Below are 18,700 nucleotides of genomic sequence, written 5' to 3' on the forward strand. Positions count from 1 at the left end.
GTTTTTTACATGTAATTTGAGATAGTTGATACAAAATATATACGAAATAGATCAATAACATCATTGTAAATATAAGAGAAACTACATCGAAGACAATATGCAAAGTTGCAAATACAGTCTATGATGCTATATTTTTGTGTGTTTTTATTAAAATTGCTCTACAAATGTGTATTATTCTAGTGGGCTTTCTTTTAAAAAAGAATAGTGGGCTTTTATAAAGCCCATCTGAAACCCTACTACCCCATTATCTCCTCTGCATTTCTCTTTTCACAGCCGCTTCCCCCTCTCTCTCTATACCGATCGTCAATGGCGAAACCTCCATTTTTTACTACCACCAAAAATACATATGCACGCCATAGTCTCGGACATAGTAGAAATATGTGGCTGCGGTGAAACGTCTATGGTATCGGTCTCGGTATCAGACAGTTCGTATTCGATTTATTTGAACCGGTAATCGCATCTCAAACGTATTATTTTTCAGTAGTTATACCTCTACTTTTTTATTCTCTGTAGGGTTTTCTTTTTTTGTTTCATTTGCCCAAAATAAGAAAAATAAGTATTTAACTTGTTATAAGAAAAATATTTCTTTCTTTCTGATGCAAAAAACTTTTCCCAAAAAATCCCAGCCTCTCATCAACGAAAAGAATGAGACCACCACTTCTCCATCCACGGGTGAAGGCTACTTCGCCGATCAGGTCTCATTTTGATGATGTTGTGATTTAAGTTCTGCTAACATTTTTTTGGAAATATTATGGAGGGATTTTTTTATTTTATTTTTTCATGGTAAAACACTTATCTGGGTATTAGTATTAAGCAATTTTCTATAGAAAGACTAATAAAAATAAAGCTTATATATTTCCAATTTGTTGACAGATGCTCCATTATTTTTTTAAGGGGAAGATCTTCTGAACTTCATCAAGTAGGATCTTCTGGTAATCCTTTCCTATCAAAACAATTTAATTAATCTATTTTTTTTGTGCGATACTCGATCTCTCATGAGTCCAGCTTTTCTTTCTTTCTCTTATTGTTCTCGATTGTATTTTTTTTGTTCTATTCTGAAATATACACTTTTTCTCCAGACTGTTCTAATTTACTTGATCATTTCCCCATGTTCGTCAAGATTAGTTCTGCGCTGATGTCGAAGTTGAAGGTCTAGATCTTCCGGCTTATTTACTATCTTAGGCTGAGTATTGCGGATCACATACACTCGGCTTTGAGGACTGCCATTGCCGCATCTTCAACTTCAAGTGGTGGTTCGAACTGATCCACGGGTGAACGTTACCTCGCCGATCAGGTCTGATTTTGTTACGTGTGGTGATGGAGGAAAAGTGAGACTGAACAAAGAGAATGAACAAAAAAAAGTAAAAGAATGAACAAAAGTAAAAAAAAAAAAGTAAAAGAATGAACAAAAGATTAAAAAATGAAGTTAAACACAACAAATAGAAATTGATTGTGGTCAGATTGTTACATATTGATGTACAATGGCTGAATTTGTTGTATTGGTCTGATTGTAGTTTTGAAGACGAAAGAGCAGAAGTTGGTGTCGATTTCTTCGGTGAAGGAGCATGGAATATATAGGCCGCTTGGAAAGAAATGAAAAACTTTCCAGAAATTTCATGAAATAGCTGTTGATGATTTTTGCAATGCAAATATCTGGAGAATTCCAGACAATTAATTTACTTCGGGCAGCTCCAACGATTTAAAACTGTCATATGTGGATGTCGGTTTGTATTCCAGAATATTCTAAGTCAGAGTGGCATTTTTGTGATTTTTTTTTTCTTTTAGGAGTAGTTGTAATATTTTAATCAGAATGACATTGGCATGCCATGTAATTATGAGACTTTTAAAGGGTATTTTTGTCAAATTTTTTAAGTGTACTGTAGACTTAACAGTAATATGAGTCTGCGTGAATAGTGATTCCGGATTCTCCTTTATATATATATATAATAATATATATATACATATTATATTTATGTTTGTGTTAATTAAAGGAGACATTGGGGTGTATGTTTATAGATGCTGACAGAAGATAGAGAGCACAGATGATTTGAAATGCATGGAAGCTATAGCATCTCACTCATTCGTGCTCTCTATCTTTCTGTCGTCGTCACTTTGATATACAACATTATCACCTAAAGTCCCTCTGGTATAACCTGGTGTTTTTTAATCTAAATTTTTTTTATTTTTTTTATTTACTGTGTTATATTGTTCGTGGGGTATTTTTATGATAGTAGAGTTAATCTTTTGCTTTTATTACAGACGCATTGATTTTAAAATTTTGCCGATCTACATACATCTCTAGGGTTTTTTATGTATATGTATATTTCTAGGGCTGACCTCTAATTTCAGCGTGGCATACAATTTACAGATTCTCATTTGATTATGAGTGTATCGATGATCAAGTTCATTTCGTATTTCTGATGCGTGATTTTCCTACCGAAAGCTAGTTTTGAAAATCCACTCTTTCCATTTAATGTTTTGAATACCTTTTTATTTTACTTTATCCTGACAGATTATTGCAATCCGTATATTTATTCCACTGTTAAGATATATCTGAAGAAATAATTCACCCATACAAATAACATATGAGTTCTGTTATGAACTAGTATTTTTTTTTAGCAACTACAAAACAAAAGCTTTGTTTGGCTTAGTTTAAGTGTTGTATATGTAATTTTGAGATGTTCTTTTCAATACCATCTGTATCAGTGTGCATACATTGGAATGTTTCTAAGAGCTGGAATCTATTTAGTGGCAAGTGTTTCGACACGTTTTTATCGTAAAAGGGTGTTTTGATGTCTGATGTCATAATTATTAAAAAGAAGAAGAAGAAATTTGAAGTCTCATTATGTACATTTTTTATTTATTAGAAGCAAAAATAACTTCCCGTTTATTGCAAACCCTAAACCTACATTATTAGCTATATATAACAAAAAACAAAATATAAGCAAAATAACATATATATCTATGTATGGATTATATGTAATTTCTGCAGATTCAAAACCCTAGAATTGGAGGACGGTGGTGACCGAAAAGCCCTTTTGGAATGGTGGTGACCGGAAAAACCCTTTTGTAGGAACGATGTGATGAAATCAAGTGTGTCTTATTTGGTGAAAGCCAATATCATTCTTCAATAATCTTACCAGCTATTGTAACTTTGGACGATTACAGTTAATGTCGCCACAAACATTATACGACTAATTGGAAGAATGTATATGGGACTGAATGCAAATTAAGTTGTTTTTTAAGTCTTTATCTTTCTGGGAGAGTGTTTTTGAGGGATATAACTTTTTATAATGCCTTTTTATCAAGGGGTATACTTGCAAACATGGATTTAAATGTCGCCGAAATTCCCCGATTTTCGCCGGCGGTGTCGTTTTCGCCGGGAAAACGGCCGACGAACTCATGAAAGTCGTTTTTCCATGTTATTTCGTTTGATTTTCTCTGAAAATGACATGCCGTTTGTCCATGTTATGTCGTTTTCGGCTTGAAACTATAAACTCATATTCTGGAAAAATAAAATGGCGGAAGCAAAATGAGGAAGAAGAAGATGAGAGAGGGGAGAGGAGAGAGACGAAGTGAGAAGAGGGAGAGAGAGAGAGAGAGACCTGACCTACAATACACTACGTATATAATATACAATCACTGCATAATAGATAACATATTATATCATGACCTGACCTATATGCACTAAGGCCCATTTTCAACAAAAATGTGTAATAAGTGGGAAAATTACAATACTAACGCTTATACGCTTCTTTCAAAACATTATAATGTTTTTCTTTTTTTTTTTGAAATATTTAGGATATTAATACATTCAATATACACTCTTTAGTATATATATTACACAATTATACAATTTCAGTCTACATATTTTAGTATACAATTACATGGTACTGTATAAAAAAAAAATTAAAGTGATAACAATGATAAGAGTATACAAAATAATTGAATGAGCGAAAGACACAAATACTACTTCAAAAATGTTAATTTCGATGATAAAATTAATAAGAGCGTTCATTTTGCAGGTGCGTTTGCGCTTGGCCAATTTTGACGCACGTAGGTAAAAACTCAAATTATTATGATGAAATCATGAATTAGGACTACCAACATAATTGCAATCTGTATTGTATAATTTTGTAATAATTTTATTTAGCACTGCAGTTAAATAGCCTTCTTCAATCATTGAAATTTTATTTTAACAGCCAACGTTCGATTGATAATTGAAAATTCGTTACTCAACTTATGAACTAATCGAAAGGGTCAAAAATACCTTTTGACCGGTTTTAAATTAAAAAATAAATAAAATAATAAATTATTTACATGGCAGTTTCTTAACTTAATTAATATTTAATTAATTTTCTTTCTCCATATAATTGTTGATAAGTGTTAATGACAGTTTATCATAGTTTTGTTTTTTGTTTGCTGTTTAAATTGATTAATGGTAGTTTAACAAATGGGTTTTAGAATTACTTGATTTTTTACGCTATAGTAGTTTATAACACACTTTTTTATTTAAAATATTCAGAAATGAAAGCTTACCCATAAATAATTGAAATCATACATGCATGTATTATACAAAGAATAATCAAACACGTGCAATTTATGATACTACATAACAAAAAATTGAAACGTAAAAGTCCTTGAATGCTCTCTTTCCTGGATTCAGGCTGAAATACAGCTCAATTAAAAAATAAATATTAATTATTAACTATACGAGATTTAGAAAGAAAAAATCAGAAACACATAATTGATAATTGTAGTAACTGTTATTACATATAGTGAACGCCGTTAAATAAAACTTGTTATCGTAGAGGGAGACATCTGGCTGAAAAAGCATAACATGCAATGACTAATGACTAAGTTAAGAATTGGAGAGATCGTGATTGTACCACCTTGCTTGTGTTTAGCAGCTGCTGACAAGTAACAGACATGTAATAACATTTGCCACGTTATAATAAGGAAGAATTTCGCAATAATGCGTTTTTTATGAGCAAAAAACAGCTGTATTTATATATATAGACAAATGTCAAGCGTATAAGAGAGGAAAGAAAATACAGCTGCCCAAAGCGACGTGGCTTGCTCAGGATTCATTAGCTTGTTCTTAATTTTTTTTTTAATTAATCTATGTAGATAAATGAAAGTTCAGGAAGTATATAACAACAACTCTTTTAATGAGTTGGTTTTGATTGCGAGATTCTACAAAGAAAACATGTCTGAAAATATTTTTGTATTGTTATGAGAAATATCTGATGTTGGACTTAATGTTATGATAGTACCTATAATAATAGAACCGAGAGAGAGAGTATGTGGATAGTAACAAATCTATTTTGAAAGGCGGTTTGACCCATTCTTGTTTGCTTTCTTCAAGTTTCATTATATCTCTGTAACAGTTTAAGAAGAAAAAAGCTTGCGTTTATGCATTGTTTTGAATAATGAAATGTTAAGCCACTTCTGATTCTAATTTTAAATTTTTTTGTATTATGCATTCATATATGTTAACGTTTGGATGGGAGGTATATCCAGGGTGGGCAAAGAAGGGGTGAGAGAGAGATAGAGAGATTGAATTCATAGAATCATCAATCAATATGAAAAACCATACACAATTCCGAGCCCAATACACCAAAACCTACTAGAAAATAAACTCTGTTCACAATTCAAGAAGTGAACCAATCCCTCCGATTAGACTCCACTATCCAGCTAATAGAAAATTAATAGTCTAAAATAATAGATTAAACAACTCTTTTCATAAGCCTACCCACTCCGAACACTTATTTATACTAAAACATAATTAAATAAATAAATAGCATGTAACTCAATAACTAATGTACTAATTTACCAAACCTAAGAGCAGCCAATGCATATGTCACGACCCGCGAGCTCTAGCTCGCACGCGAGCCGCGAAGTACTTACATCTCTTTCCTCCAGAATATTTAAATAAACATAGCATTTGTATATAGTAAGCGGAAATAAATTAAATAGCTATAAGACATATATCACAAGTAATAGAATTTTCGGGGAAATTTTTCGCTTTTATTTCACATACAAGTCTTATAGCGACTATATACATAACAAAACACACTCGTTTGTTTTGGACATATCTTACATATAACTTATATACAAACATGGACGCAAAACAAGTAACTAGAATACAAGTTTACTAGTTACATAATAAAACACCATTTTTCCCCGTTTAAAACAAAAACTCTCATTGCCACAGGTCGAGCGACGCAAGCCTGGACTAGATCTCCTCCTTCTACCCGAGTAAAGCCTTTCCTTTGCCTACATTACCAAGGGTCATAAACTATGAGTCGAAAGACTCAGCAAGTGGGAGTCTATCTAGTAATAAAAGCGACTAGATGACATGTGACGTGCACATAACACATAAATTATGCATGAAAGACATATGATTCCTATCATATGATATGCAAGCACGTGCATACTTACTACATGTGAACTTGTCATCCTGATCTTCAGGTCATCCAACCACCCACTGCAACAACCCTCAGAATGACAAGTAGCCAACCCTCAGACCCGAGCAATTTAATCATGAGGGTGACTCCAAGTTTTAAACTTCGTCTAGGATCCTCTAATGGTACCATCTCCAATCATAGGGGCGCTCAGGAGCTCCCTGAAAGCTCAGACGTGCCCGGCACGCCGGCAGTTACCAATTACAACACTGAGCCCGTCAGGTATCCCTGACAAAAACACAAGTCTTCAGACTTGCTGGTACCACCGACATCTGTTCTTTTTAAATGTTTGGTACCCGATGGAATCAGAGTACAGCCCTAAACTACAACGGGAAGAGCATCGTTTCGAGTAAAACTCGATTAAATATTGTTTAATATGCTCGTCATAGTATTTTGAAAGAGAAATCAAGGTGTGACCCTTGTAGTCCCTAGAACAGATATCTCAGCTGGAATCTGAGAAACGTCTGTCCCTGCTTTTCCCGTAAACCCGTCTATCGGGTGAATCTAAAATTAGTAAGTCAAAGGAAGATTAACTAATCAAATAAGAAACGGCTTGGGTTGTTAGCGGGTTACGCTTGAACTTAACGGGACAAACCCGAAGCTACATTTTCAATAATAGTAGCCGAAGCCTTAATCTTGATTAGTTTGTCAAATTCATGGGCTTTCAACTACTCTTGTTTACTAACACAGTAAAATGCACATAAACATGTGATTCCCTTGGTAAGTAGTTGACTTAATTCCCACTTACATGGACTCCTGATTCGCTAGCTCCTTCCCCCTCTAACGCCTAATCGTTACGGCGATAGCTGAAAATATCTGAGGAATAAAATGGAGCGTTGAACACCATTAGTTCTGCACTAGCAGAAATACTAGTCTACAAATTCTCATCCCAGAGAAACTGAACAAGGCGCACGGAACTCATATCCGTCACACGCAAAACATACGTTCTTACTTAAGAGAATCAGAGAAAACAAGAACACGATTCCCACATGAAACAGTGATCAAGAGAGAGAACAAGTCCTACAAGTAGCGACTAAACATGAAACTCGAGATTAGCTATGCTAAGGAAGCATTTAATAACCCAAATCCCTTGGGCCGAGCCCAAAACTAGAACCGAAACTCAACGTTAAGAACCCAAGAGGGAGAAAAACTTGTTCCTTTCCACAACGATCCACAAGAACCAAAATCACTACTCTTAGACTTGTAAAGAAAGTCTTACCTCTAAGATCATAGAAATTAGAATAACCCGTTGGTTAGACTATAAGCGTAGTTAATAAAACAACCCGTTTAAAAACTATAGATATAGGTTTTGAAAATAATACTAATCTTAATTATGGAAATATGTTATAATAAGTAAAATAATTAATTAAAAATAATTAGAATACTTAGCTTAAATAATAATCAAGAAAGAATAATAATAAGTAAGGTTGTACAAACCTTTATTTTCAAAACCACTTAATTATTTTTTTTCAAAACTTAATACTTGTAATAAGAAACATAAAATATGGTTTAGCTTAATTATGAGCTGTAACAAAAATACTTTAAGCTTAATCATAAGCTTATAGGTTATAAAATTATTTTTGAAAAACATTACAATACGGGAATGTTTCGGATTCAATCACACACGTTCGGTACTCGTAACTCACGGAAACCGACACTCACGGAAACCGACACTCTCGGTTTATCTCGAACCCACGAACCATAGCACACCTGAAGCACCCGATTTGAATCCGAAACAACTCACTAACTCACGTGATTAGTATCATAAACGTACATAACTATTTTACGAATAATATTACATATTATAGTTAAAAGACTTTTAGTAGAAACGACTCGGTTAACAATTAGAGTCGGGAGCCGGTACATTCACGACTCGTCGTCGCCGCCGTCGCTGTTCAAACGCATCGTCGCCGACGCGGAAACGAAAGGATGCCGAGTCGCTGTCGTCGCTGCGTAACTCACTCTGCCTCGACACGCTGAGGTTTCGCAGCCCGTGTCTGCACCGTCGCTGCGCGCTGTCACAGCCTCAAGACATCTCACCGAGCCGTTGACGTATCGCTCGAACTGAACAGCCCCTCTTTGCCTTGTCGCTGAACCCGAACAGCCCTCGCTGCTCGCCCGCGACTCGCCGGAACCATCCTTGCTGCATCCTCGTACCTGCGGTACGAGCTCGGAGAGACACGCAGCACCAACAAGAGAGCATGGTTAGATTAAAAATTGAACCGAGGATACCCAAGTTTCTCGATTCGAAATCAATTCCCGAACAAGGCATTCGGAAATCGAACACTCACCCGATCCTAACCCGTCCCACGCTCAGCAACAACAACAACAAAAACCAAAGACGAGCAACACTTTCAACCAAGTAAATTTTCTAAAAAGAACCTATGTTATTCACATCCTAGCGAGTCTCCGACTCGTCTAAAAACACCACAAATTCAGATCCGATCCTACGCATATCAGTACCACACCACAGACAAAACAAAAATCCACTCAACATACTTCAAAGCCAAGCACATACTCTGAAATCCGAAACCTCCAAAAATCAGCCCAAAAGTGAACCAAAACACAACTTACGTGAAAACTGAAATTGAACAAGTAAAACTCCAATTTTCAACACTTAAAATCAGAGTCCTAATCAACAATTAACTGATTCAAGCATCACACATGAAAACCCCCAATTTTCCCTTCCAAATTTTCGGCCAAAATATCCATAAAAATCTGAAAATCCTAACTCAAATAATTTCAGCTCACTACAAGCACAAACCGAGCCCAAACACAAGCAACCCACGAAATCAACCAAATGAACTCAAAAACCCCTAATAGGAAAACATAGGAATCGGACTAGAAACAAAGAAAACGAGTTGGATTTCCTACCTTGATGTAGAAAACGAACCCACAACTCTCGGCTTCTCCTACTCCACGAAATCCCGCTCAACCTTGTGGAGAGAACAAAATCGGAGCCAATGATTCTCAGCGTGATTGAAGAAGATGAACGAAGGAAAAGAAAAAGAAATGGAGATGAAGAAGATGAATAACGGGAAGGAGAAGAAGAGGACGAACTCACCTAAACCACTCCGGCGTCTCTCGGTCGTTGTTCTCTCTTTTTTTTTTCTTCCGTGCGTTTTTTTTTTCCCCTTCTTGCTTTGGTTTGTTCCAACGTGAAAGTGAAAAGATAAGGGTAATAGAAGAGTCTAGAATACTATATGTGTGGCTGAGAAATTAATGGGATAAGGACCAAAAATAATCCTACTAACTTCCTCATTCTCAAATTTCCTTTCAAATAAACCACCTTTTGTTTGCAAATCGATCCTTTTACTCTCAAAATAAACATCTCGTCCATAATTAAATGGAAACGATTTAGAAAATAAACCGAGATAATTTCTCGTTGATTCTAATTTATTTTGAATATATTTAAGGTGTTTCGGAAATTATTTTCACTCCCGAGACTCTTCTTAGTACTCGAGGACTCACCGAAAATATTATTCGGGAAATTAAAATCATTCGAGTCCAACTCGAAATTCTCAACTCATTCCGAAATCTTTAATTGACCTTAAATATTTATTTTCTAAATCTAGGACCATTTCACGCTCTAGTGAAATTATAATTTGCAACAATACTCGATTCAAGGAAAAAACTCGTTCATTGATTCCAACGTTCACAAGACGAGTTACACAAAAAGCCTTACTTTACAGCATACCTCCGATGAGTCTACGGAACTGATGCTTCTGAGGAAGGGTGACAGATAGGCTAAAGGGTGGGCTTTCAGCTTTTCTATGAGGGGGTTTTTAATATTATTTTATTATTATAATGCTTTAGCTAGCTATAATGCTTTAACCCTATAGGCTACGTAAGCTAGCTAGGGTTTGTGAAAGCTCACACGTCCATTCACCTCTGCTCTCCTCAAAACCTGGTGGTACATTAATCTCTCTCTTCTCTGACACTCCCTTCCTCTGCCTCGTCACCTTGATACGTAATAACGTGTGATATATTAAAGCGGATTTATATATGTATGGTTCATTGATTTCAACTATCGCAATTATTGATTTTTGCATAAATGAGATTGTCGTTCGTCATATATAAATTGGGTTCACCGGCTTATCTGCTGTTTTTTAAGACCACAAGCAAAAAGTCACGCGCATGAGAATAGTTTGCGATGAAAAAGAAGAAGAAGAGAGCACAGTGGTTCCCAAAAAGTTCAACAAAGCTCTTCTTACTCTATCTATCTACTTCTTCTCACTTAATTCCTCGTCACGTGACTTCTATTATTATGGCTGTGTATTGCGATGACGATGTGATATGCCCTTGAAAAAGACGTAAATCATAAATAAACAACTAATTAACATATATATGGTTGTGCGTTGAATATAGGAATCTAACCACACTATGTGTATATATAAAAGCCGGAGGAAAATGTTTTTCTTTTAATCTTAATACTACCTTAATTTAACTGTTAACTATTTTCTTTCTCTCTCTCTTTTTTTTTTTTGCTAGCAAACTGTTAACTATTTTCAGGAATCCCCGGTGGGCGATGACGAACAATTTTCATAGCAAGTTAGCAACTTCTTCAACTATAAAAAGTTTTGCCTAAAAATTAAAACCCGTCACAAAAGTATTAACAAAGAGAGTGAGAATAAAGAAACCCACATCCTCATTTTAAAGGAATAATACTAGAATTATGATCACTTTAATAATTTTGTACCAAAATTCATTAATTACATTTTAATAAAAAAAATTATTACTTATCTATAGGAGAGAGAAATGTTTGGTATCAAAATATTTCTAAATGACTAGTCATTTAATTTTTTTTTGTATTTATTTCTTAATCATTTAATTTAATTACATTTAATATTTTAACAAACACATTATGTTTAAAAAATAAATAAACTAACACATTTAACTCTCTCTCTCTCTCTCTCTCTCTCTCTCTCTCTCTTGCGTGGCTGATTATATGGGTTGTTAAATGCTAACGGCGTCGGACTGCATAAAAGCGACGTATGGTTCATTTTCGTTCTTGATATTTATTTTGTTCTTCGTGTTAGATTTTGTTCTTCCTTTACATTTTTTTCCTAGTTTAGAGTTTAGATCTTTTCATTAATATATAATGTATGCGAAATGGAGTGATATGTGAAGTAAATTAATATAATTTTTTAAAAGTTTTTTGGAATCTGGAAAAAAAATTATTTCTTTGAAGATCTATTGATATCTTTGTCAATAAATTTTTGTACGTCAATAAATCTTCAAAGAATATGAAAGTGAAGTATTAAAAGAGATGTAATTTATAAGAGAAATGAAAAAGGAAATTAATAAAGTTAAAAAGGTGAATGTACAAAAGGCAGTAATAGTTCCAAATTAAAACACAAGTAATGGGTTTTGATACTATCAAAATGATCATAATTTCGATATTATCTCAATTTTAAATATATGTTTCTCTTTACTCTGGTTTCCATCGAATCTTCTCGAATCTAAATAATTCAATAAAAATTAAATTGGTTGTCGTTTTTTCTTAATTAGATTTTTCATGTTTTACGCATACCCAATTTTTCTTGTGTTGTTTAAATGGAGAGAATATATAAAAGAAAGGAAATTATGATGGAAAATGTTTAACTAACATTGGGATTTCATTGGAAAAATTACATGGATGGTATTTTAAAAGTGCAACGTTCCAAATATAGTTGGTGTTTTGAATCCTTTCAAAGTTTAGAGGTTTTCAAACTGTAAATGTCATCTTTCTTTTAAATAAAATAGTAAACAGTAAATTAAATTAAATATAACCCAAAACAGTAACAATTTTTGGATTAAAAAAAATCTATAAACATAAAAAAAATGACAATTAAAAACTTGAAAAAGATTATTTTTGTGATAAATATTTGGACCATATTAGTTTTAAAAAAAACACTATCACAAACAATTTTCACAAATATATTCTATTTTTCATGAAAAATAGGGTGGAAAATAAAGCGTCTAAATTTTAAATGCGGGCCGTATAAATTTCTATTTTCTCACTTTATTCTCATATTTACCCTTTATTTTCCATAACATCAAAAACAAGATATAATTTTTATTTTTCCTCTTAATTTCACTTCCATTTATATGATCACTCGTGTTTTCTCATTCTCTCATATATTGAATTCCAAACGGGTAACAGAGGATAGTCTATGAGGTGTCAGTTTCCTTCTAATGCAATTCTTGCGTATGCGGTCAATCGTGGTATCCTTTTTTTTTTATTATATAAAATTAAGAAGTAAAAAGTTATTCAACTTTTCGTTTTGTTGCAACTATTTACGATTTTGTATCTTAAGAAGCATAATAGAATTTCAAGGAATATGCAAATAAAAAAATAAAAATAAAAACTTGTAAATTTCGGATTCACACATCTTATAATACAATGAACTTGATAAGATTATAGCTAGTTTCTAGTAATGGTATCCGATTCTCTACCAAAGTTCATTGAAAAGACCAAGCATTTTGTGCCTTTCTTTTTCTTCTAGCACAAAACATAGCTCACAAAGTTCACAACATCATAGCAAAAAAATAAGAATTTTTTTTTCCTTTGACATAAATTTTGTTGTTCAGTCACCATATCTTATCCAATGGTGAAAATAATAATAATAAATATTATTTTGCTAATTAATATTCAGAAATGAAAGCTTACCCATAAATAATTGAAATCATACATGCATGTATTATACAACGAATAATCAAACACGTGCAATTTATGATACTACATAACAAAAAATTGAAACGTAAAAGTCCTTGAATGCTCTCTTTCCTGGATTCAGGCTGAAATACAGCTCAATTAAAAAATAAATATTAATTATTAACTATACGAGATTTAGAAAGAAAAAATCAGAAACCCATAATTGATAATTGTAGTAACTGTTATTACCAATTATTAATCATACGTGATAAAAAAAATAATAATAAAAAAAACCCAAAACTCAAGAATGAATTCATAGAATCATCAATCAATATGAAAAACCACACACAATTCCGAGACCAATACACCAAAACCTACTAGAAAATAAACTCTGTTCACAAAACAAGAAGTGAACCAATCCCTCCGATTAGACTCCACTATCCAGCTAATAGAAAATTAATAGTCTAAAATAATAGATTAAACAACTCTTTTCATAAGCCTACCCAGTACTCCGAACACTTATTTATACTAAAACATAATTAAAATAGCATGGAACTCAATAACTAATGTACTAATTTACCAAACGAGTGTACCATGCTAAGTAGAACTAAAAAAGTCAGGATGAGTCTACGGAAGTGATGCTTCTGAGGAGGGGCTCTTAAGAACGGAGCGAAAGCGTGAGGCACAAAGAGACCTTTGACTCGCCTGACGTGAAGCGCTTCGTTTGTGGGAGCTCGAGCTTGGTGAATATGGTCAAGTTTGCAGCTGGAAAGCAGGATTTCTTCCTCGGTTTCTCCTATTTCGTTTGTGTTCGGTTCGTCCTCGGAATCCCGTGGATTTTCTCCCACGGGCTTGAGTTCGACGTCTTTCAACTCTACTGTCGGTATCTTTTGAATATAGTATACCAACAAAAAAAAATTATGATCAAGTCAGCGAAACATTCTTCTTCTGATTCACTTTAATTATTGTTGAACACTGAAATCACATTGTGAACGATAAATTAACTTTTAATATTTTGTCCCTTCTTTTGGATTTAGGCTTATAGTTTAGTGGCACGAGAATGGAGATCATCTTCGATCAACATGAATACCATCATTTAGACAAAATTCTGTAAGTGCTCTAAATAGTGGATCATTTTATATGTGTTTTTCGATTTCACAAGAAGAAAGAAAGCTGATATGAACCTTGAAGATTTCAATAGAATGGTACTGAATACAAGATAATCAAGGAATTCGAGAGACCCCAAACTCTCTCAGAAGGCTAGCCTTGCACAAAGGTAAATGATTATTTCTAACCTCTATTTATAGACTAAGTGACAGTCAACATATAAATTATATTTCCAGTCCTAACAAAAACATCTATAGTTCTGGACTATCCCACGAACCACGTATTAAATGAACATTTTGGAGCCAAAATTACCAAGACATGAGAAAAGGAAAGCAATTTTCTTTTGTGTTGTCATACATCTTTTGTGTTGTCATACATCTCTTGGCAACGTGAGTGTTGTCGTAACATAACCTTATCACATAATTATTAACCTTATCTCTTTCTGAAAAAAATAAACTTATCTTTTGCAGCCTTTTTTTTTTTTTTTTTTTGCTTACCCCAATGCTTTTATCTTCTGCCAACTGAAATTTGTTACATTTCATTCATGTCCCACCTCGTTTAATTAAAGTCCCACCTCGTTTTATTAGTTATTTTGTTGGACATAACGTTAAATGACATTTCATTCAAACAACTAATGGTTCGAATAGAATTAACCATGCAAGTGCCACTGTGAAGTTTCAAGACACATGAATGTGAACTAAAATAAATATCCACTTTCTATTCAAAAAGCCATGTTTACGCATGAAACATTATATATAATACGACAACAATATATATACTCTCTTTTTTTTTCAACCCCTATGTGTGTGAATCAATGAGACAAGCTAGAGATATGACATGTGTGACGAGGGATTCTCTTTTGTGTTGTCATACATCTCTTGGCAACGTGAGTGTTGTCATTGTAACATTAATTATTAACCTTATCTCTTTCTGAAAAAAAAAAAAAAAAAAAACTTATCTCTTGCAGCTTTTTTTTTTTTTTTTTTTTTTTTTTTGCTTACCCTAATGCTTTTATCTTCTGCCAACCGAAATTTTTTACATTTCATTCATGTCCCACCTCGTTTTATTAGTTATTTTGTTGGACATAACATTAAATGACATTTCTCTCTAACCAAACAAATAATGGTTCGAATAGAATTAACCATGCAAGTGCCACTGTGAAGTTTCAAGACACATGAATGTGAACTAAAATAAATATCCACTTTCTATTCAAAAAGCCATGTTTACGCATGAAACGTTATATATAATACGACAACAATATATATATATATATATATATATATATATGTGTGTGTGTGTGTGTGTGTGTGTGTGTGTATTGAGCAGGAAATAAATTTCAGGAAAGGCAGATGTGTCTAAATTTATTTCATAAGGGTAAATTAAAATAATTATTTTATCATATGCTTAATTATTTCAACTCATTTAATTGTTCACTTGATTAAAAAATATGGTTATAAGTATATACTTGTCATGTGTAAACATATAAGATATATGTATGTCTATGGAATTTATGTATGGTATTATATATGTATTTGTGTTATTATAAACCAAACCAAATATCAAATATCAGCCAGTTTACTGGTTCTTGAAAGGAAAAAATAAAAAGGTCCAGTCAAACCTATGTGTAATTGTGTGTTTTAGTCTTGCTCTTAATACAAAATTTCTCTCTTTCCTAAATAACAAGTTTCAAAGCACAAAAAGGACACCATGCATGATTGCCAGTATGAGTGGGATGCAATAATGGTGGGATGCAGAACATTCAACGAATTATTTTTTGTTTCAGCCATGAACACAAATTATTAGTTTAAATTTTATATATATATATATATATATATATATATATATATATCAAAATTTAAAAGCAGATTCATATATGAAGACAAAAGTCCCAATAGGAGATATTTTTAACTGTAAATGTGTGAGTTGTCTATGCTTCTACTCGAGCATGATCAACTTTTTGTTTGCTCAACTTGCTCTCCATATATTTATTGTTTTGCGTTCATAGGCTCACAGTTTTTTTTTTTAATATAAGCTTATTGTTTCTCACGAATTAACAAGTAATAAAAGACAATTTAAAATAATGATTGCATAACCACAAGTTTCCCTATAAATATAGACTTCATCCACAACAAGTTTTCATATCTTTCAACAAACACAGAAGTTAATAACATCAGTGCGCTTCTCATCTCTCTCTCTCTCTCTCTCTCTCTCTCTCTCTCTCTCTCTCTCTCCCACTCTCTAAATTTGCCTATATCAAGTATCAACCACAAAAAGTTAATATCACCGCTAGAAGCATTTAAAAAAAATATTACCGCTACTCTCTCCCTCTCGCTTGATGTATATATATATATATATATATATATATATATACAAGCAAAATGCCCGCGCGTTGCTTGATGTCTTTTAACAGTAAATTATTGAAATAATAAAAAAAAAATTAATGATGAACATGACGTCAAATAACTTACTAATTGTTAAGATTACATCAATAATATTTCATACATATATTTACATATCTTAATTTATAATGACTGAATTGTACAACTCAAATTGTACCAATGTTATATTTTATTTTACTTCAATGAAAAAAATTATATACACATATACAATAATTACCATATTACAAATCCTATTTCTAAAAATCAAATAGAGAATAAATACAAAATTGCAAATATAGATTATATATACATCTAAGTAAGGAAATTTTCTTCATAGTTAATATTTGTATTATTATTGAAAATCACAATTTTTTTTTTTTTATAAAATACACATTTCTAATTATAAATAAATATTTAGCTTCTACACCTTTTTCTTTATTGTTTTTTACATGTAATTTGAGATAGTTGATACAAAACATATACGAAATAGATCAATAACATCATTGTAAATATAAGAGAAACTACATCGAAGACAATATGCAAAGTTGCAAATACAGTCTATGATGCTATATTTTTGTGTGTTTTTATTAAAATTGCTCTACAAATGTGTATTATTCTAGTGGGCTTTCTTTTAAAAAAGAATAGTGGGCTTTTATAAAGCCCATCTGAAACCCTACTACCCCATTATCTCCTCTGCATTTCTCTTTTCACAGCCGCTTCCCCCTCTCTCTCTATACCGATCGTCAATGGCGAAACCTCCATTTTTTACTACCACCAAAAATACATATGCACGCCATAGTCTCGGACATAGTAGAAATATGTGGCTGCGGTGAAACGTCTATGGTATCGGTCTCGGTATCAGACAGTTCGTATTCGATTTATTTGAACCGGTAATCGCATCTCAAACGTATTATTTTTCAGTAGTTATACCTCTACTTTTTTATTCTCTGTAGGGTTTTCTTTTTTTGTTTCATTTGCCCAAAATAAGAAAAATAAGTATTTAACTTGTTATAAGAAAAATATTTCTTTCTTTCTGATGCAAAAAACTTTTCCCAAAAAATCCCAGCCTCTCATCAACGAAAAGAATGAGACCACCACTTCTCCATCCACGGGTGAAGGCTACTTCGCCGATCAGGTCTCATTTTGATGATGTTGTGATTTAAGTTCTGCTAACATTTTTTTGGAAATATTATGGAGGGATTTTTTTATTTTATTTTTTCATGGTAAAACACTTATCTGGGTATTAGTATTAAGCAATTTTCTATAGAAAGACTAATAAAAATAAAGCTTATATATTTCCAATTTGTTGACAGATGCTCCATTATTTTTTTAAGGGGAAGATCTTCTGAACTTCATCAAGTAGGATCTTCTGGTAATCCTTTCCTATCAAAACAATTTAATTAATCTATTTTTTTTGTGCGATACTCGATCTCTCATGAGTCCAGCTTTTCTTTCTTTCTCTTATTGTTCTCGATTGTATTTTTTTTGTTCTATTCTGAAATATACACTTTTTCTCCAGACTGTTCTAATTTACTTGATCATTTCCCCATGTTCGTCAAGATTAGTTCTGCGCTGATGTCGAAGTTGAAGGTCTAGATCTTCCGGCTTATTTACTATCTTAGGCTGAGTATTGCGGATCACATACACTCGGCTTCGAGGACTGCCATTGCCGCATCTTCAACTTCAAGTGGTGGTTCGAACTGATCCACGGGTGAACGTTACCTCGCCGATCAGGTCTGATTTTGTTACGTGTGGTGATGGAGGAAAAGTGAGACTGAACAAAGAGAATGAACAAAAAAAAGTAAAAGAATGAACAAAAGTAAAAAAAAAAAAAAAGTAAAAGAATGAACAAAAGATTAAAAAATGAAGTTAAACACAACAAATAGAAATTGATTGTGGTCAGATTGTTACATATTGATGTACAATGGCTGAATTTGTTGTATTGGTCTGATTGTAGTTTTGAAGACGAAAGAGCAGAAGTTGGTGTCGATTTCTTCGGTGAAGGAGCATGGAATATATAGGCCGCTTGGAAAGAAATGAAAAACTTTCCAGAAATTTCATGAAATAGCTGTTGATGATTTTTGCAATGCAAATATCTGGAGAATTCCAGA

Source organism: Urtica dioica, chromosome 8 (genome assembly GCF_054948205.1).
Source record: "Urtica dioica subsp. dioica isolate 48M chromosome 8, U.dioica_male_clone48M_v1_H2, whole genome shotgun sequence".
Classification (NCBI taxonomy): Eukaryota; Viridiplantae; Streptophyta; class Magnoliopsida; order Rosales; family Urticaceae; genus Urtica; species Urtica dioica.